Here is a 17,207-nt window from a genome sequence, read left to right on the forward strand (position 1 = left end):
TGCAATGTTATGACTTTCATTCCTTCACTTAATTAGTATATTCCTAGCTTTACTGATCTCTTTCTCCCTTTTTCCATTGCACTTACGAATTTTGTAGGTTCTATTGGACGAGTTGAAAGGCAAGAAAACAAATCGCAGCAAGCGTTATAAATCTAGTGATTACATGTATTGGCGCAATGCCTTGAAAAGCTTTGAGATCCTCGAATCAACTACAACTACAAAAGAAGGCGCCCATCGACTTAGCTTGGAGCTCCATTGGTACTTGCCTATTATGAGCACCAACACAGGCATTCCCCAAGTAACAGAAAGCGTGAGACGCAGTACAAGAGTGAGAAAGCATCCAAAAATTTAACATATTTCGTTTGGCATCCGAGTGATGGAATGCGCGTTAGACTTCTCACAGTAGTTCTATCTATAGTTAACAACAATATTGTTGATGAATTTTAAATTTACAGTATACAACTTAGTAAAAAAATTTTAAAAAAATTTGGCCATATTTTCTTATATTTTAGCTATGCTTTTCTTTAGATAAGAAACAATAAATTTATTATTTTTAGGGGAAAAAAAGAACTCTAGAAATCCATTCAAACTAATTTTACAAAATGTAAAGAAAAAAACAATTTCTTGACGATGACCTTCACCTTCTCATTGTCTCATATCCATGCCGGCATTTCTTGTTTTCTACAACAACAAAAAGATAAAAATTTATAGATATATGTAACGAAAATCTTCGAATCTAGTACATCAACAAAATTAGTTCCTACTCATTTCGCAAACTCGAAATGAGAATTTTTTTATTCTCCCTCGTTAATAATGTTGCTTTAATAATCGTTGCTTCATCTGCCCCTGTTTCTGCTCATTTTTACAATAACGTTTCAACAATTCCTCGTTCTTTAATTCCTAGTAATTCTACCTGGAACCATTTCAACAAGTACTTGGGTTGCCGCGTTGGCCAAAAAATCAAAGGATTAGCTAAAATCAAACAGTATTTTCAACATTTCGGGTATATTGATAATTTTTTGAGCAATGATTTTACAGATGAATTTGATCAACTTCTTTTTTCAGCTCTCAAGACTTATCAATTGAACTTTAATATTAACATCACCGGAGAATTCAACATCCCCACTCTTCAACATATGTTAAAGCCAAGATGCGGAAATCTAGATATAGTAAATGGCACTACTCATATGAACTCCGGCAAAATTCCAACGGATCATACGGTGGCTCATTTCTCGTTTTTTTAAGGCCAACCACGTTGGCCTTCGAGTAAGAGTAAATTAAAGTATGCATTTCTACCGGAGAATCAGTTGACGGATTCTGTTAAGGTGGCTTTTAGGAGGGCGTTTGATAAATGGTCAAAAGTAACTCCATTAACTTTCAAAGAGATGGATTCTTATAGATTGGCGGATATTCGGATCGGGTTTTTTGTCAGAGACCATGGTGATGGTAACCCGGTTGATGGACCCATGAAGATTTTGGCACACGCATTTGCACCTCCAACAGGGTTTTTCCACTTAGACGGCGAGGAGAATTGGGTGGTTGACGGCAAGTATTTGAAAGAAGGGATGGTGCATCTTGAATCAGTTGCGGTTCATGAAATCGGGCATTTATTGGGTTTGGATCATTCGTCCGAAAAAAAGCAATTATGTTTCCAACACTTGAGGATGGAACGAGGAAAGTGGAGTTATCAAGAGATGATATTGAAGGGGTACAAATGTTATACGGGTCAAACCCAAATTATAATGGGTCAAGTACTGTTTACACACACCGTCAAGAGAATGATATTAGTGGATACTCCACTGTTGGTTCATTGTGCCCACATTGGATTATTGGATTTTTCTTAGCATTGTTGCTTTCAATTTCTATTTAGTTAGTGTGTAATATTATTTTAATCGTATGATTTGAATATTTTTGAAATATTTTGTGGAGACACCTAATTTTTTTGAAAATTGGTGATTTCGAAATTTTGATCCTCGGTTGATCCATGCGCAAGTTTTGGTTATGTAGCATGTAGGTTCAAAAGTTCAAGATCACCCACCTTCAAGATTATTTTGTACGATTATGTTTAGCTTAGTGGACTTTGAATCAATGTCTAATTAAGAGAGCGGATACACAAATGTATGGTTTGCACTTTAATTTGAATAAAATTTCCATGAGTTTAGGCTGATCGAACCATAAGAACTTGCTTCCTATATAGATTAATCATCGAGCTTCTTTAATTTCAAACGATTTGAAATAATTAGCTTTATAAATTTTTTAAAAATTTTCAAGTTATTTTAAAATTATTTTTTCATTTTTAAAATTTTTAAATAATATATATGTTTTTGTATAATTATGTATATAATTAGTACCTTTTATGAATATTCAAAAATTGTCTTAAAAGAATTTTTTTAATTAAGCATTTTGTTAATTATGTTAGTTTAGTAATAGTTATATTTTTAGTTAATTAGTTTATAATTAAGTTAATTATTTTATAATTAAGTTAATTAGTTTATATTAATTTTTCATGTTTAATTTTTAGCCGAATCACCAATTAAACTCAAATTGGCTAAATTCGTAATTTCAATTGACTACAATTCCCAACACATACGCACAAGATACGTATATGTGTCTTGTTCTTATTCGTCTACACTGCTTATGTTTAACTTCTTTCTTAAAATTTGTCCAGTTAAGGATTGAACTAATAATGTTTATTGTTGTTTACATATTAATCCATGAGGGTGTGAATTTGTGGAATTAGCTTTCCTCCGTAAAGTTTCTCTATTACCATCTATATCTTATTTTGTTTCTTAGTTTGTTATTTTCATCTAATATCTCATGAATTTGTTGTACATTTGAGTTCACTTGTTTCTGATTTTTTTTATATCATAAACTGATCGATTATGTTTAGCTTGTTCTAATCACGGTTTGAATTTTTCCATTACAAGTTGGATGAGACCTGATCGCCTCAAGTCATTCCCAAATCCAAATCCGAAGGGACTAACATACTGACCAGGAGGATGACATACATATATATAAGTGCTGAATATACAGGTGAAAAGGGGCTGATATACAGTCGTATACATCTGATATACACAAGATGTATACACTTCGAAAATAGGCTAAAAGGCCCAAAACGTGGCAGCGACCAAATTCCATGGGCAGAGAGGATTTGGTTCATTATTTCCTTTAATTGTCCGATTATTTTTGCTTACAAATTGTTTGTTTTGATCATTGTGTTAACCTTAACTTCAAATAACTTAATTGAATCCCCTAAAAGATGAACTAATTTCTTTTGTGTTGGTTTACTTGATTTTATCAATTCTTGTCTTTAGTTCAATTAAATCTTTGGTCAAATCGTAGCTATTTTTAATTGGTCAAATTATTTCAAGACATCTTTATTTCTAAAATGATTCAAAAGCCTTTTTCTTACTTAGTCATTTTGGCTAAAATTTTATTCACTTCCAAATTATTTTAAAAAGTGTATTTGTCAAAAGATTCAAATGTTTTCATTTTCTCAAAAAAAAATAGTCAAATATTTTTAGTCAAGTCGTCGGATAACCGCGTGTTGGCAGCTACTTAAAGTGCTAATACCTTCTTAAAGTAGAAATAAGAACCTTTTACCCATTTTCTCAAAAAAATTTAAGGTTTATCTGTTAGAGTTTTTTTAAAATTAAGTTTTCTTAATTTATTTTAAAAAATTAAGTGATGACTCTTTTTCTAAGTATTTTTCTTAAATTGTTCTATAGGAAGATAAAATCGCGACATAACAAATATGTCAGCAATGCCAACCTTGAAATTTGATCTACACATGTTATCAGCCATCCCTTCTAATTAATTGATGATTGCCCTTATTCTTTCTTCACCCTTGTTAGAAAAAGTATGACAATATCAACCAAGAATTTTTTTTAACGGAAAACTAAGTCTATGTCCCATAAGAGCAAAATAATTACAAACAAATACCTCATTTACAATTTATACCCCAAAACTATCATGTTGGTAAATGATCTCCTCTACAATTACAATCCTTCCCAAATTCTCTTATTCCCCAGTTCTCCTTCTTCCTCAATTCTTCTTCTTCACCGGTTCTCCTTCCCAATTCCCCCTCTTCCCCAGTTCTCATTCTTCCCTAAAAAAAATTTATCCAATTCAAATCAACACTCGATTCCCTCCTTCTTCCCCAATTTTATGTATAAATTTTGAATTAAAAAAATGAAAAGCTACGTGATACAATCTGAGTTCATTTATTTGTAATATTCTCACGTAGAAAACTTAGTTGATATATTATCATAATATTGAAGTAGTATAATTGAGGAACAACCACTATTTCACAAAGCTAATCATCAATCCATAATGTGAAACTTCTAAATCTTCAATGATACCATAACTTATATGACATATTGTTATAGTATCATTGAGGAACAACTAGACATTCATGAAAATTGCACAAATACTGAATGATACCATCATAGTATATATATACACTGTGATGGTATCACAAAGGGTTTTCTAAGTCATTCAATGGTAGATGAATGATACTATCACAATATATTCATTTATTATCATGATATTAAAATGATATAATTGAGGAACAACCATTATTTCAACAAGTCAATCATCAATCCTTAATGAGGGACCTTTGAAATCTTTAATGATACCATAACAATTTATTGCATAACATAAAATTGCACAAATAATGAATGATACCGTCATAGTGTGTGTGTATATATATATATATATATATATATACACACACATTGTGATAGCATCATAAAGGTTTTTCTAAGTCATTCGATGGTACACGAGTGATACTACCACAATATATTTATATATTATCATGATATTGAAATTGTATAATTGAGGAACAACCATTGTTTCACCAAATCAATCATCAATCCTTAGTGAGACACTTCTGAAATTCTCAATGATACCATAACAGACATTTAGGGAAGAATTACACAAAAACTGAATGATACCATCATAGTGTGTATATATATATTGTGATGATATCATAAAGGTGAATTGGGCCTGGCTAGGAAGGGGACATACTCTGTAATAACTCTCTGTAATAACTTTGGTAAAAATACCCCTAGACTATGACCGAAAACTCAGAAACACACCTTAACTAAACTATAAGGTCTTATTACCCCTCGAACTCATTTTTCTTGTAATTTTGTACACCTTTTGGCTTACGTGGCACACTCTTGCTCAATTAATATTTTAAAGGCCAAAAGAATTGTTAAAAGTTAACCGTAATGTGCCTCAACTAATCCAAAGCCTCGTTAATTTGATAGTTATTAGTTCTATTTTCCCCCTTTATTTATTTATTTATTATTTTTATTTTATTTAGATTAGATGTTCATCTTGATAATTCATATCCAATTATATATTGTTATTCTTAATATTCATTACTCTCATTTTCATATTCATAACCTTCAAATATTTAATTTATATAACTTTAAGAAATGTTTTGGTATTCCTCCATTTTTATACAATTACTTCTCAGGTTTGTCTAACTCTAGTGCTGTCTTTTCGTCTTAATTTAATAGTAATACTTATTTATGTTTTTAAATTGAAGCAACTTCTTTCTATAATATTTTCAATTAGAAATGTGAAGCATCACTATTCTCTGCTCCTAGGAACAAAAAGCTAGTCAAGGCACTACTGATGGCTACCAATCTGAAGCTAGCGACGACGATGAATCTGAAACTAGTGATGACGATGAATCTGAAGCTACCAATGGCTATGAATCTGAAGCTACTAAGTCTTGAAAGGGTGAACCATGATTTTGGTGTGATAATGATGAAGCCGAACCTAGTGATGGCAGAAGCTAGTGATGTCTATGAATCCAAAGCTAGAAAGGAAGGTAATGAGTATTCCATGAACACTATGTTCAAGTTAGATCGAACATCACCTAATACCTACACTATGGTTTGTTGATTTTTGAATGAAACGGCAAAAACCTAGAGTAGCAGCCTATTACATGTTGTCAGGCCCCTTTAGAGTAAGATGCTCGTGATGGAGGTAACAAGCAGAGGCGGATCTATATTTCAAGTGCTAGAAACTAAACCACCAGAAAACAACAGAGTTGTAGATCAAAACAAGGCCCCAACACAATTATAATTCCACAGTCAAGACAATGTAGGAACCTTGTGAAATACTTTGGTTCCTCATCAAAATACACATATTGGAAGTTCAAAAGTTTCTACCTTTTGATCAATATAATATGAGTATTTCAATACTCACGCGACTAAGTTGCCAAACCATTACTATTCTGAAGAAAAGGAAAGTTTAGCATGTTAATGTAATCAAAACGTTATACATACCGCACAAAAATCAGCATGAACTAATTTAGTGTTTTTAGTTTGAGAATATAGAATATGGGAAGCAAAATGTTCATTCCTCCATGCGATTTTGCTCTGAGTACTGCTTTTGTGAAACCTTGACCTTGGTAGGCAGCGTAAGTGATGGCTCTTTGTCGAGCACAGAAGGAGCTTTGACCATGTGAATGCTATGCTTGAGCTCCTTCGTTGCTTCTCTCTGGTCCTTGGCTTTCTTCCTTTCATCCTATATAATTTGACAATTAATGTTAATAACAAGAACAAGAATGTATGTCTCTCCTCCCTGTCGAATGTCGATACAGGGATGTACTAAAGTGGAAAATAAATTCGTATATTATAAACGTTAACTAAAATAAACAAAATATCTGATGTGTATTATGAGGCAATTACCATTGGAACTCCAAGCTGAGTTGTCTTGTAGTTGATTCGAGGATCTTAAATCCTTTCAAGAAATAAAGCCAGCACATGTTATCATTATATTTACGTTGCTTGCCACTTTCAAATTCCCTTTCCCAGTCTTTTAGTTTGTCTAATAGGACCTACATATTCATAATGTTATCCGTACAATGGAAAAACAGTGAAAGAGATCAATTGATATATAGGAAAATATTAAAATGAAGTCATAACATTGTGGGACATATACATGTATAAAGTTATCATACTTTAGTGCATCTGAATTCATTCTTACTAGCAAAGTCCGCGGATGGAAGTAATTAAGCAATTTAAAGAAATCGAATATGTTGAATAAACCTAAATTGGGAGTAACAATGAAAGCATCGTCCAAATCAATTAAGCTCAAACTCTCCAACTCAGGACTCGTAATTTTGATTTTATTCAATCCTTTACATAAAGGAAGTGATAAGGATTTTATGGACGGAACCTCTTGAGGAATGTTAGCACAATTTAGATTCAGGACTTGTAGCTTAGTACAAGCGCACAAATCAACTTTCATTGGTGTTAGTGAATTAAACAAGCTAAACTCGAGCAGATTTCGAGCTTTAATTTCTTTTGTTTGTACATATGTACTGATCTCACAACTTACTTGAACCTTTTTAAGTTGATTCATATCAGGCACGGAGACAAAAATGGATTTCTTTCAAACAAGGAAACTCCTTAATATCATTCCCATTAATTTCGCACAATTTTAAATGCACAACGGTTAAGTATATAATTATTACCAATTATTTTTTTATAATTTCATTAATTTAGTAAAACGAAATTTAAAAAAAAAAAAAGGAAAATTTCAAATAAAGACTCCTGCATTTTAGGTTTAGGTGCCCTTAATCTTGTGAAAATATTAAGGAATAATACTCTTTTTATTTAGGAATAATAAATTTTAAAAAAATGTAATTTACCTTGGCCTCAACTGACATCTTTGCTTCCAACTTTGGATGTGCACAAGTAGGCATTTTAATTTGTATAAAGTTGAACAACTAGACATACACGTCTTGCGTAACATCCTACATGGCAATTTGCAACCCAAAGGACACATTTATGTATTATACCTAAAATGAATATTGATATATGTGTTTTATTAATTCAACATCTAGAATATTCTATTAGGGGTGTGCAAAAATCAAAACCGACGATAAACCGAACCAAAAAAGTGTTATTGGTTTATTGCTATGGGGTTATTGGGTTAAAGGTTTTTTAAACAAAAAAAAACTATCAGATTATCGATTCGGTTTCGGTTTTTAATATTGGGTTATTGGGTAAACCGATAACTCATTAAGATTATAGTAATTTACTATTTTTACCTATACATAAATATTAAACATTAATCCCAATATCTTACTAGTTATGTTTTTGTCATTTAACCTTCAATTCATACTTCACTATAACTTTGAGTTCACAACTTCACGTTATACAAAGCTTCAAAACCTAAAGTAAGAACCCTACTCCTCTTAATTTCTTTTTGTGTTACACATGTATAGTTCTTTTCATGTTAATTATAATTGTTTCTATTTTATAAGCATTTGTAAAGTTATATTTTTGTCTTGTCGAATCACAATTTATTAGAGAAGTCATACATTTGTTATATAAGCATATTCTTATTGGAGTTTGCACAAATAGAATTGCCCAGAATTATTTGACATGTTTTCAGCGAAAAATATTAGTAGGAAGAATAATAGCTGTCTTTTAATTTCAGGGACATTAATCAGGTAAAGTCTATCTATCCAATTCGCTTTAGTTTGCTCGCGAGGTTGACTAAGGCACTTCTTTCCATACTGTAGTTGTCGAGGGGATTCTCTAATGGAGGTCCCTGGAAAATAAAGCATGACGAGGTTTCGTAAGTATACATAAAAGAGTAGAACTAGAACTAAAACAGGGATGATCTACTAAGGTGGAAAATAAATTCATCGAACCTAGGTATATTGTAAACGTTAAGCAAAATCAAACAAAATAGTAATATGAGGGAATTACCATTGGAACTCCAAGATGAGTTGTGTTGTAGTTGATTCGAGGATCTTAAAATCTTTCAAGAAATAACGCCAACACATGTTATTACTATTTATACATCTCTTGCTACTTTCCAATTCCAATTCCCTTTCCCAGTCTTTTAGTTCGTCTAAAAGGACCTACATATTCATAATATTATCAGTACAATGGAAAACCGGAGAAAGAGATCAATTGAAGATAGGAAAATATTAAAGTGAAGAATAAAGACATAACATTGTGGTATACCTGTATAAAGTTATTATATTTTAGTGCATCTGAATCCACTCTTACTAGCAAAGTCTGCGGATGGAAGTAACTTAACAATTCATCAATCAGAGATTCATATCTTGGTATCCACGACATGAGTATTTCCAAATTTCTGTTCTTGATACGAAGTGGTTCAAAGTTACTTGGAAGATTTCCCGAATAAGATATTACTTCCTTCATAGACAATGAGAAGTAATATTCAACACAAATTGACAAACTTGAATGGAAAAATTGTTCACTCTAAAACTGTTGGAAAAATACTAACTAGATGAACACGTAACGACAGACAAGATGTATTATCTATGGGCACATTAATAAGTTTCGAATTACTCAGAGTAAACATCAATATAATTTAGCTATATGAATGTACATACCTTTGATTCAGTTGTTTCAGTTCCCAAGGGAAACATCTGGAGAAACCTAGTGGTTGCACGAACATACTTCAATCCTATCTCAACTACCATTAGCTTTGAACACACCAATGCACACGAGTTTTGGAATTTAAAGGAATCAAATAGGTTGAATAAACCTAAATTGGGAGTAACAATGAAAGCATAGTCCAAATCAATTAAGCTCAAACTCTCCAATTCAGGACTCGTAATTTTGATTTTATTCAATCCTATACATAAAGGAAGAGATAAGGATTTTATGGATGGAACCTCTTGAGGAATGTTTGCACAATTTAGATTCAGGACTTGTAGCTTAGTACAAGCGCACAAATCAACTTTCATTGGTGCTAGTGAATTAAAGAAGCTAAACTCGAGAAGATTTCGAGCTTTAATTTCTATTGTTTGTACATATGTATTGATCTCACAACTTACATGAACCTTTTTAAGTTGATTCATATCAGGCACCGAGATGGAATTTAGGGAGGTACAATTTATCAAAGTTAACACAACAATTGAAGGGCACGCAATGATAAATTTGGAGAAAATTGTGGGAGATATACAAACTTGATCGAAATGGATTTCTTTCAAACAAGGAAGCTCCTTAATATCATTCTCATTAATTTCACACAATTTTAAATGAAAAACGGATAGTGATCTTGACTCGAAAACTACTGGGGAAATTCTGAAGAAATCAGAGGAAGTTGGTAGTAACAAATAGATTTCTGTAATATTATAGTCTGCATCGAATTTGCTGACAGTAAAGAGGTTAGAGCACTTTCCGCTGAAATCGAACCTGAAAAATGGATTCCAATACATCCTTATAGGATATTTACCTATAAATCTGCAATCACACAATGATTTTATCATGTGATGCCAATTTCTCGAAACAAGACAAGCTGTTGCTCTCTCTTTCACATTTAGACAAGACAAAATTTTCGTAACGATATCATATGGTAACTCTGAAAATAATATATCAGAAGCCATGAATTCACAACTCTGTTGAGCTCTCAAAATTTATAATGATATATAAAGCTTGGACCTTTCATGTATAAAGGTTTTCTAGCTTGACTTGGAAATGGTTTTATAATTTGATTTCAAATAGAAGAGTGACAACTTAATATTACTTTATGGGACAAATAAAAAATTAGAGCACAATTTAATTTTAAGGGTTTTATATTATTTTTTGACTTTATATTTTTAAAATATTCCATGTAGGGAAATATATGATCGTTCTAGCAAAGTTAGAGCACGTGATTTTTTTTTCTGACTTCTTTGATTCAACGATTCATTTGAGTTTTAAATATCACGTCCAACTTGAGGGGGATATCAAGATATTTATAGTCCACGTCAGTAGTTAGTTATGCTACGTCAGAAGTTAGTTGGGAGTAGCACACGTCAGCAGTTAGTTACAATTAGCTCATAGTCAGTTAGAGGTGTATTTTGTATATAGATGAGTTAATGAAGCTTCAACCCGTTACTTTGACATAAATTAATCGAAGCTAGGTACATTGTAATATAACATATTCTCTTCCTCATCTTTGTCCAAAAATTCCTCGCCCAAATCAATAGCATAAGCATTAGTTGGACTAAGTCCTGACACTAAGGCCCCTGACTCATTCTTCTTTGTAATCTAAGTGTGTGGCAGTACATACGTGCAATAATAATTGGGTGAATAGGTTAAAGTTGTGGAAGAAATAAAAATGTGATCAAAATAGATTAATACTCAGGGCCGATGAATCAAGCAAATCTAACAGGGAAAAAGTGAAACAACATCTGTTTTTAATTAACCATCACCTTTCATAACACAAAAGAACATGTATGAATATAATCACGACAACAAAAATAGTCTGCCTGTAAATTGTTCAAATAAAGCCGGTAATCGAGGGGGCTTCTCTAATGGAGGTTCCTGAAAAATAAAGCATGAAGAGATTTCATAAGTATACATATATATATATATATATATATACCTAACCTTTACTAAGGTCCTATTACCTTGAACTTATTTTATATATAATTTTCTACCCTTTTTGGGCCTACGTGGCACTATCTTGTGGGCCCAGCACGTGTTGACAATTTTTTCAAGAATAGTGCCACGTAGGCCGAAAAGGGGTAGAAAATTAATTAAAAAATAAGTTCGGGGGTAATAGGACCTTAGTAAAGGTTAGGTGTGTCTCAGGAATTTTGGGCATAGGTTGGGGGTACTTTGCATTTTCCCTAAATATTAGGGATAAGGCACAAGTAGCCCTGGACGACTATGACTGAAATATCAGAGACAATGTGGTTGGCAATGTGGCTACAGTCAGGGTCTTGATGATATGCTATTTTTGATTCACAATCTTAGATCTCATTCAGTTTGCATTTCCCATTCCTCGTAATTCAATTACTTCGAATTAATAAAACCAGAAAACGTCCCAAATTCTCTTCAAAATGTGTTGCAGAAATTTACTCCCTATGTTAATTGAACCACTGGCTTTGTTATTATCATTATTTGGTCTTAAATGTATTTGACCACCAACTTGATATTTAGGAAATCAAAGCTGAATGTCAAAAAATACGAATATCACAAACACAGCGAATAGAGAAGAAAGAAGACAATCCCGTTCACATCGTCATACTACTCTAGGGGGAAAAAAAGAGGCGCTAATAATTGTTAAAATAAATTCAGGCAGTTCATGAGCAAAGCAAGCGAGACCAATTTTTGCTGAAATTACGCTCCGACTTTGAGAGTGTTCGCTCTAACTTGATGAATCGTGACCCGTCTCCCTCTTTGGATATTTGCTTTAGGGAATTACTTCGTGAAGAGCAACGTCTTGTCACACAAAATGCTTTTAAGAAAGAAAATGATGTCACTGTTGCATTTGCTGCTCAAGGTAAAGGAAAGGGCAGGGATATGAGTAGAACTCAATGCTATAGTTGCAAGGAATATGGTCATATTGCTAGCAATTGTAGCAAGAAGTTCTGTAATTATTGTAAACAACAAGGACACATTATCAAAGAGTGTCCCACGCGCCCTCAAAATCGTAGGATCAATGTTTTTCAAGCTAGGATAAATGGTTCAACTGTTAACTCATCTTCAGGACAAGTTCTTACTCCTGAAATGGTACAACAAATGATCGTGTCAGCCTTTTCAGCATTGGAATTACAAGGTAATGATGTTACATCTAATTTTTGGATTGATGGGAAATATTTAATCTACATCGTATGAACATGACTAAGGCATTGGTATAAAGACTTTGGTTTCTCGTTTATTCATCAATCGATAAAGCTACACAACCTATTGATCGAGACCAACCACGAGCGTTTCAATCCAATCTCAGCTTCCATTAGTCCTGAACCAACAACTGGAGAAAAGCTTGGGACTTTTTTCATATCTAATAGCTTGAGCGAACGCAAATTAGAAGTAACAATGATAGCATCATCTAAATCAACCATATCATCAACTAAGGTCAAATTCTCCATTTCACAACTGAAAAGTCCAAATTTATTCAGTCCTCTACATAAACAAATTTGCGATCGTCCAATGATGTTACCATGTGATTCCACTCTCTCTAAACAAGGGAAGCTATTGCTCTCTGTTTCAAAGCTAGTAGAGAGAGGATTTTCTGGCAGATATCATATGGTAACTCGGAAAATAATTCATCACGAACATTAGAGGCGATGAGATAAACTCTGTTGAGTTTTCTAGGGTTGACCGTATAAGTATAGAGAACAAGGTTTTATAAAGCCATTACACAAAAGGTCACCTAATTATTAAAAATTATTCGGATAAGGCACAAAATCAATATTTCAGAGACACATCTTAACTAAATAGATATCATATTATCCCTGAACTCATTTGTTTTGTAATTGAGTACACTTTTGGATCAAAAAAGGTGTACAAAATTATTTTAAAAAAATGAATTATGGAATAATAGGATCTTAGTTTACTTAAGAAGTGTCTCTGAAATATGAGTAATAGGGGTACTTCTGCCTTCTCCCAAAATTATTTATAAATGTTATTTATTAATTTTGATTTTTATAACATGACCTTATTCAATTTTGACCAACGAGACTTCCGCTATAATAAAACTATAGTGTTTCAATTGGAAGCTATTTTACTTTAATTATTATGACATAAAAAATAGTAGTTCAAATGTTTATGAGCTTACAACATGTCATGGCCAATTTTAATTAATTTTGATTAAATTACAGTTTAAACTATATATCTCATTTACGAGTTCTGCTTTGCCATATAAAGTCCATTGAAGAAAGAAAGAAAAAATCTTGCGAATCGTATGAATCATCTCACCTTTTCTGCTCTACTTTTATTAAGCATTGTATTACTTTTAAGTTTTACAATGTACTTATTAAAGAGAGGATAGAAAAAGACTCATTTTGGATCTCAATCAGTATAAAAACATTTGTGTCATATTTACTTTCGGCACTTCCAAAAATTTAAGACAAGGGAGTGATAATTGAGCTATGAAACACTTGAAAATGTGACAGTTTGTTATGTAAATAGAACAATGGATATAAATTAAGGATAAATTGCCTATATACACACCTTTTTTTCCCATAATTTCTATTATTCCCTACCAGTTATAAAATTTTCCAAAATCCCTTATTTTACTCCAAAACTCCCAATTGTTGGATACATAAATCCTAACTCCCAAAATCAACATTTATCCCCTCCTTATTTCACTCCACAAATCTCTCCTTATTAGTAGTCACAGAATCTTGATAGTTATTTTCTCATTCATGTCTGAAATTCAAAATCAGTCTCTTTTTTATAGGTTAAGGATATTTTTAGACAAAAAAATTTTAAAAAGATATTTATGAGTCTTTTACCTATTTATAAAAATACTCCAAAATTTATAATAAAATAAAATAAGTGAACTTCAAATTTTTTTCTCGTCTTCTTGTGAAACCCTAAACCTCAAAAAGGTTTAATGGCGACAATACCTGTTAATCCGAAGCCTTTTTTGATCAATTTGACTGGAATGCCTGTGATGGTAAAGCTAAAGTGGGGATTAGAGTAGAAAGGGTATTTGGTCTCTGTGGATTCATACATGAACTTGCAGCTTGCTAATGGGAAATAATATAATACCTATCAATTTAAACGAGATACATAAATAGTAATGTATCATGCACTATTTTTTAGATATGATACGTAAATTCGAATTTATACTAAATGTAGCAATTACATAGCAACTATCACAGGTAATGTATCGATCTCAAATCTAACATTCTAACTTCTTATGGGCAACAATTACTTATTTAATGTATCTAGTATAAACACAATATTATCAATTTACATGAGATACATAAATAGTAATGTATCACGTACTAATTTTTTAGATATAATACGTAAATTCGAATTTATACTAAATGTATCAATTACATAGCAACTACCACACAGTAATGTATCGATCTCAAATCGAACATCTTATGGGCAACAATTATTTATTTAATGTATCTTGTATAAATACAAAACTTAACAATTTAAACATGTATCTAGGTGTTGCTATGTATCTTCTATCTTATTCAAATTTAGATATGTATTCAAATTTTGATACATAAACTTAATTAGTTTTGATACTTGATACAAAACTTCTACCAAATGTATCATTTATCATGTATCTAGGTGTTGGTATGTATCTGTAAACAGTACATGATACATTAAAGTGTCACACAAGTATGTATCAGATTCATAAATGGTGATACGTAAATGTTATTATCAAAAGTTTGTTTAGTTTGAGGCAAAATGTGACGATCTTCCAGCTATGTATCTGATACAATAAATATAGAGCGCATTAATATATATATTAAATCATGTATTAGATACACAACATAATGAATCATGTACACAACATTCTGTCTTTTAAACAGTGCTAATATCAAATACAACTTTTTATCAAACTCAACTGTACAAATTGTGTGTTAGATACACAAGTTTATGGAACACAACATTACATCTACTAAACCATATAACTGATACATGGTATAATGTATCGGATACACAATATTTTATTCTTACATGAACAAATACATATTTTTTTAGACAGGATACGTAAATTCAAATTTATACTACTTGTATCTAATACGTAGCAACTACCACAAAGTAATGTATCGATCTCAAACCTAACATCTTATGGACAACAATTACTTATTTAATGTATCTAGTAGAAATACAACACTTATCAATTTAAACGAGATACATAAATAATAATGTATTGATTGTTTATTTATGTATCTTGTTTAAAAGATTGCCTCATGTCTTTCACGGTAAAACGACCCAATGTTGGGTACTCAGCAAATGTCTCAACAACCATAGGCTTGGTGGGAATCATCTTAACCATACCAACATCACCATTCTTCAAGAACTTCGCTTCCTTCTCGAGTTCCTTACCTGAGCACTTGTCAATGTTGTTCAGGATCTCAGCAAACTTTACAGCAATGTGGGAAGTGTGGCAGTCGAGCACTAGCGAATATCCAATTCCAATCTGACCAGGATAATTCATGATGATGATCTGAGCACCTGTCAATGATCCCCTCTTAATTACTTAATTTTCAATGGAGATGAGTTATTACCTTCGACAATGTATTTGATTTTCAAGATTTACCTAATCTCATTGATCTCCAACTCGATTGAAATGGCGGCTTTGAGATTCATAAATGAAATCGATTGTCCAACAACAATTTCATCACTTTTGTAACCTTCATAACTCATTTCGCTTATCCAAATTTCTGATTCTCTCAACAAAATCGATATATATTAATATTGTATCAGTCAGTATTGTCGATTAATTTAAATTCTTCACGATTTGGGCTGCAATTGCGGCTTGATGGAGATGATGGAAATTTGAATTTTGAAAGATATGAATCTGTTACAGATTGTCATGGATTGATTACAATCACTTATGCTTGAATCATGGGATATAAAATCAATTTTAGGTTAATTTCCTAATAAAGAGCAACAACCAACTATTTTCCTTAAAAGGTCTACTACCAGCTTTTGCAATGTATCACATATAATGTATCCGGATGACTTCTATTTTAAGAGATTTTTGTAAAATAGAAAAAAGTAGGGATAGAAAATAATTTAGATTTTACACTATGTGATTTATGTAAGTTATACATAAATTAAGGGAAAATGCATAAATACCCCCCAGCCTATGCCCAAAATCGCTGAGACACACCTAACCTTTACTGAGGTCCTATTACCACCCCGAACTTATTTTTTAATTAATTTTCTACCCCTTTTTGGTCTACGTGGCACTATCCTTGAAAAAATTGTCAACACGCGCTGGGCCCACAAGATAGTGCCACGTAGGCCGAAAAGGGGTAGAAAATTATATATAAAATAAGTTTGGGAGAGTAATAGGACCTTAGTAAAGGTTAGGTGTGTCTCAGGGATTTTGGGCATAGGCTAGGGGGTACTTATGCATTTTCCCATAAATTAAAGGTATCAAACTCGCAAAAAAAACGATAGTTTAGATGTGTTTTTTTGCCATCAACTCTTTTAGGAAAACAAATATGAAGGCTGAAATGGAGTAGATTTCGTGAGGTATCTTGAACAAATATGCATGATGAAAAAAATGCAAATACCTACTCAAATTAAATGAGAATATATATAAGTTAAGTGAAGTAATAAATCTACTACATCCACCCAATTCCCTATAGAGCATCTAGACACCTCAATTCGTCGTCTCGTGGACACCTAATGTTGTTATGGTGACATGACATGAAAAAATATTTGTCTTTCAAACAAATTTGAGCTTGTGAAGTCTTATAACCATCTTTTCATTTTTTA

The 17,207-nt window shown here is 32.1% G+C and overlaps 1 pseudogene; it reads left to right on the plus strand.

The window, feature by feature from the left end:
• Positions 1-782: 782 nt before the first annotated feature.
• LOC125830773 (metalloendoproteinase 3-MMP-like) lies at positions 783-1,870 on the plus strand (annotated as a pseudogene).
• Positions 1,871-17,207: the final 15,337 nt, after the last annotated feature.

Source organism: Solanum verrucosum, unplaced genomic scaffold, assembly GCF_900185275.1.
Source record: "Solanum verrucosum unplaced genomic scaffold, falcon-dt-bn FXZP01000154.1, whole genome shotgun sequence".
NCBI lineage: Eukaryota > Viridiplantae > Streptophyta > Magnoliopsida > Solanales > Solanaceae > Solanum > Solanum verrucosum.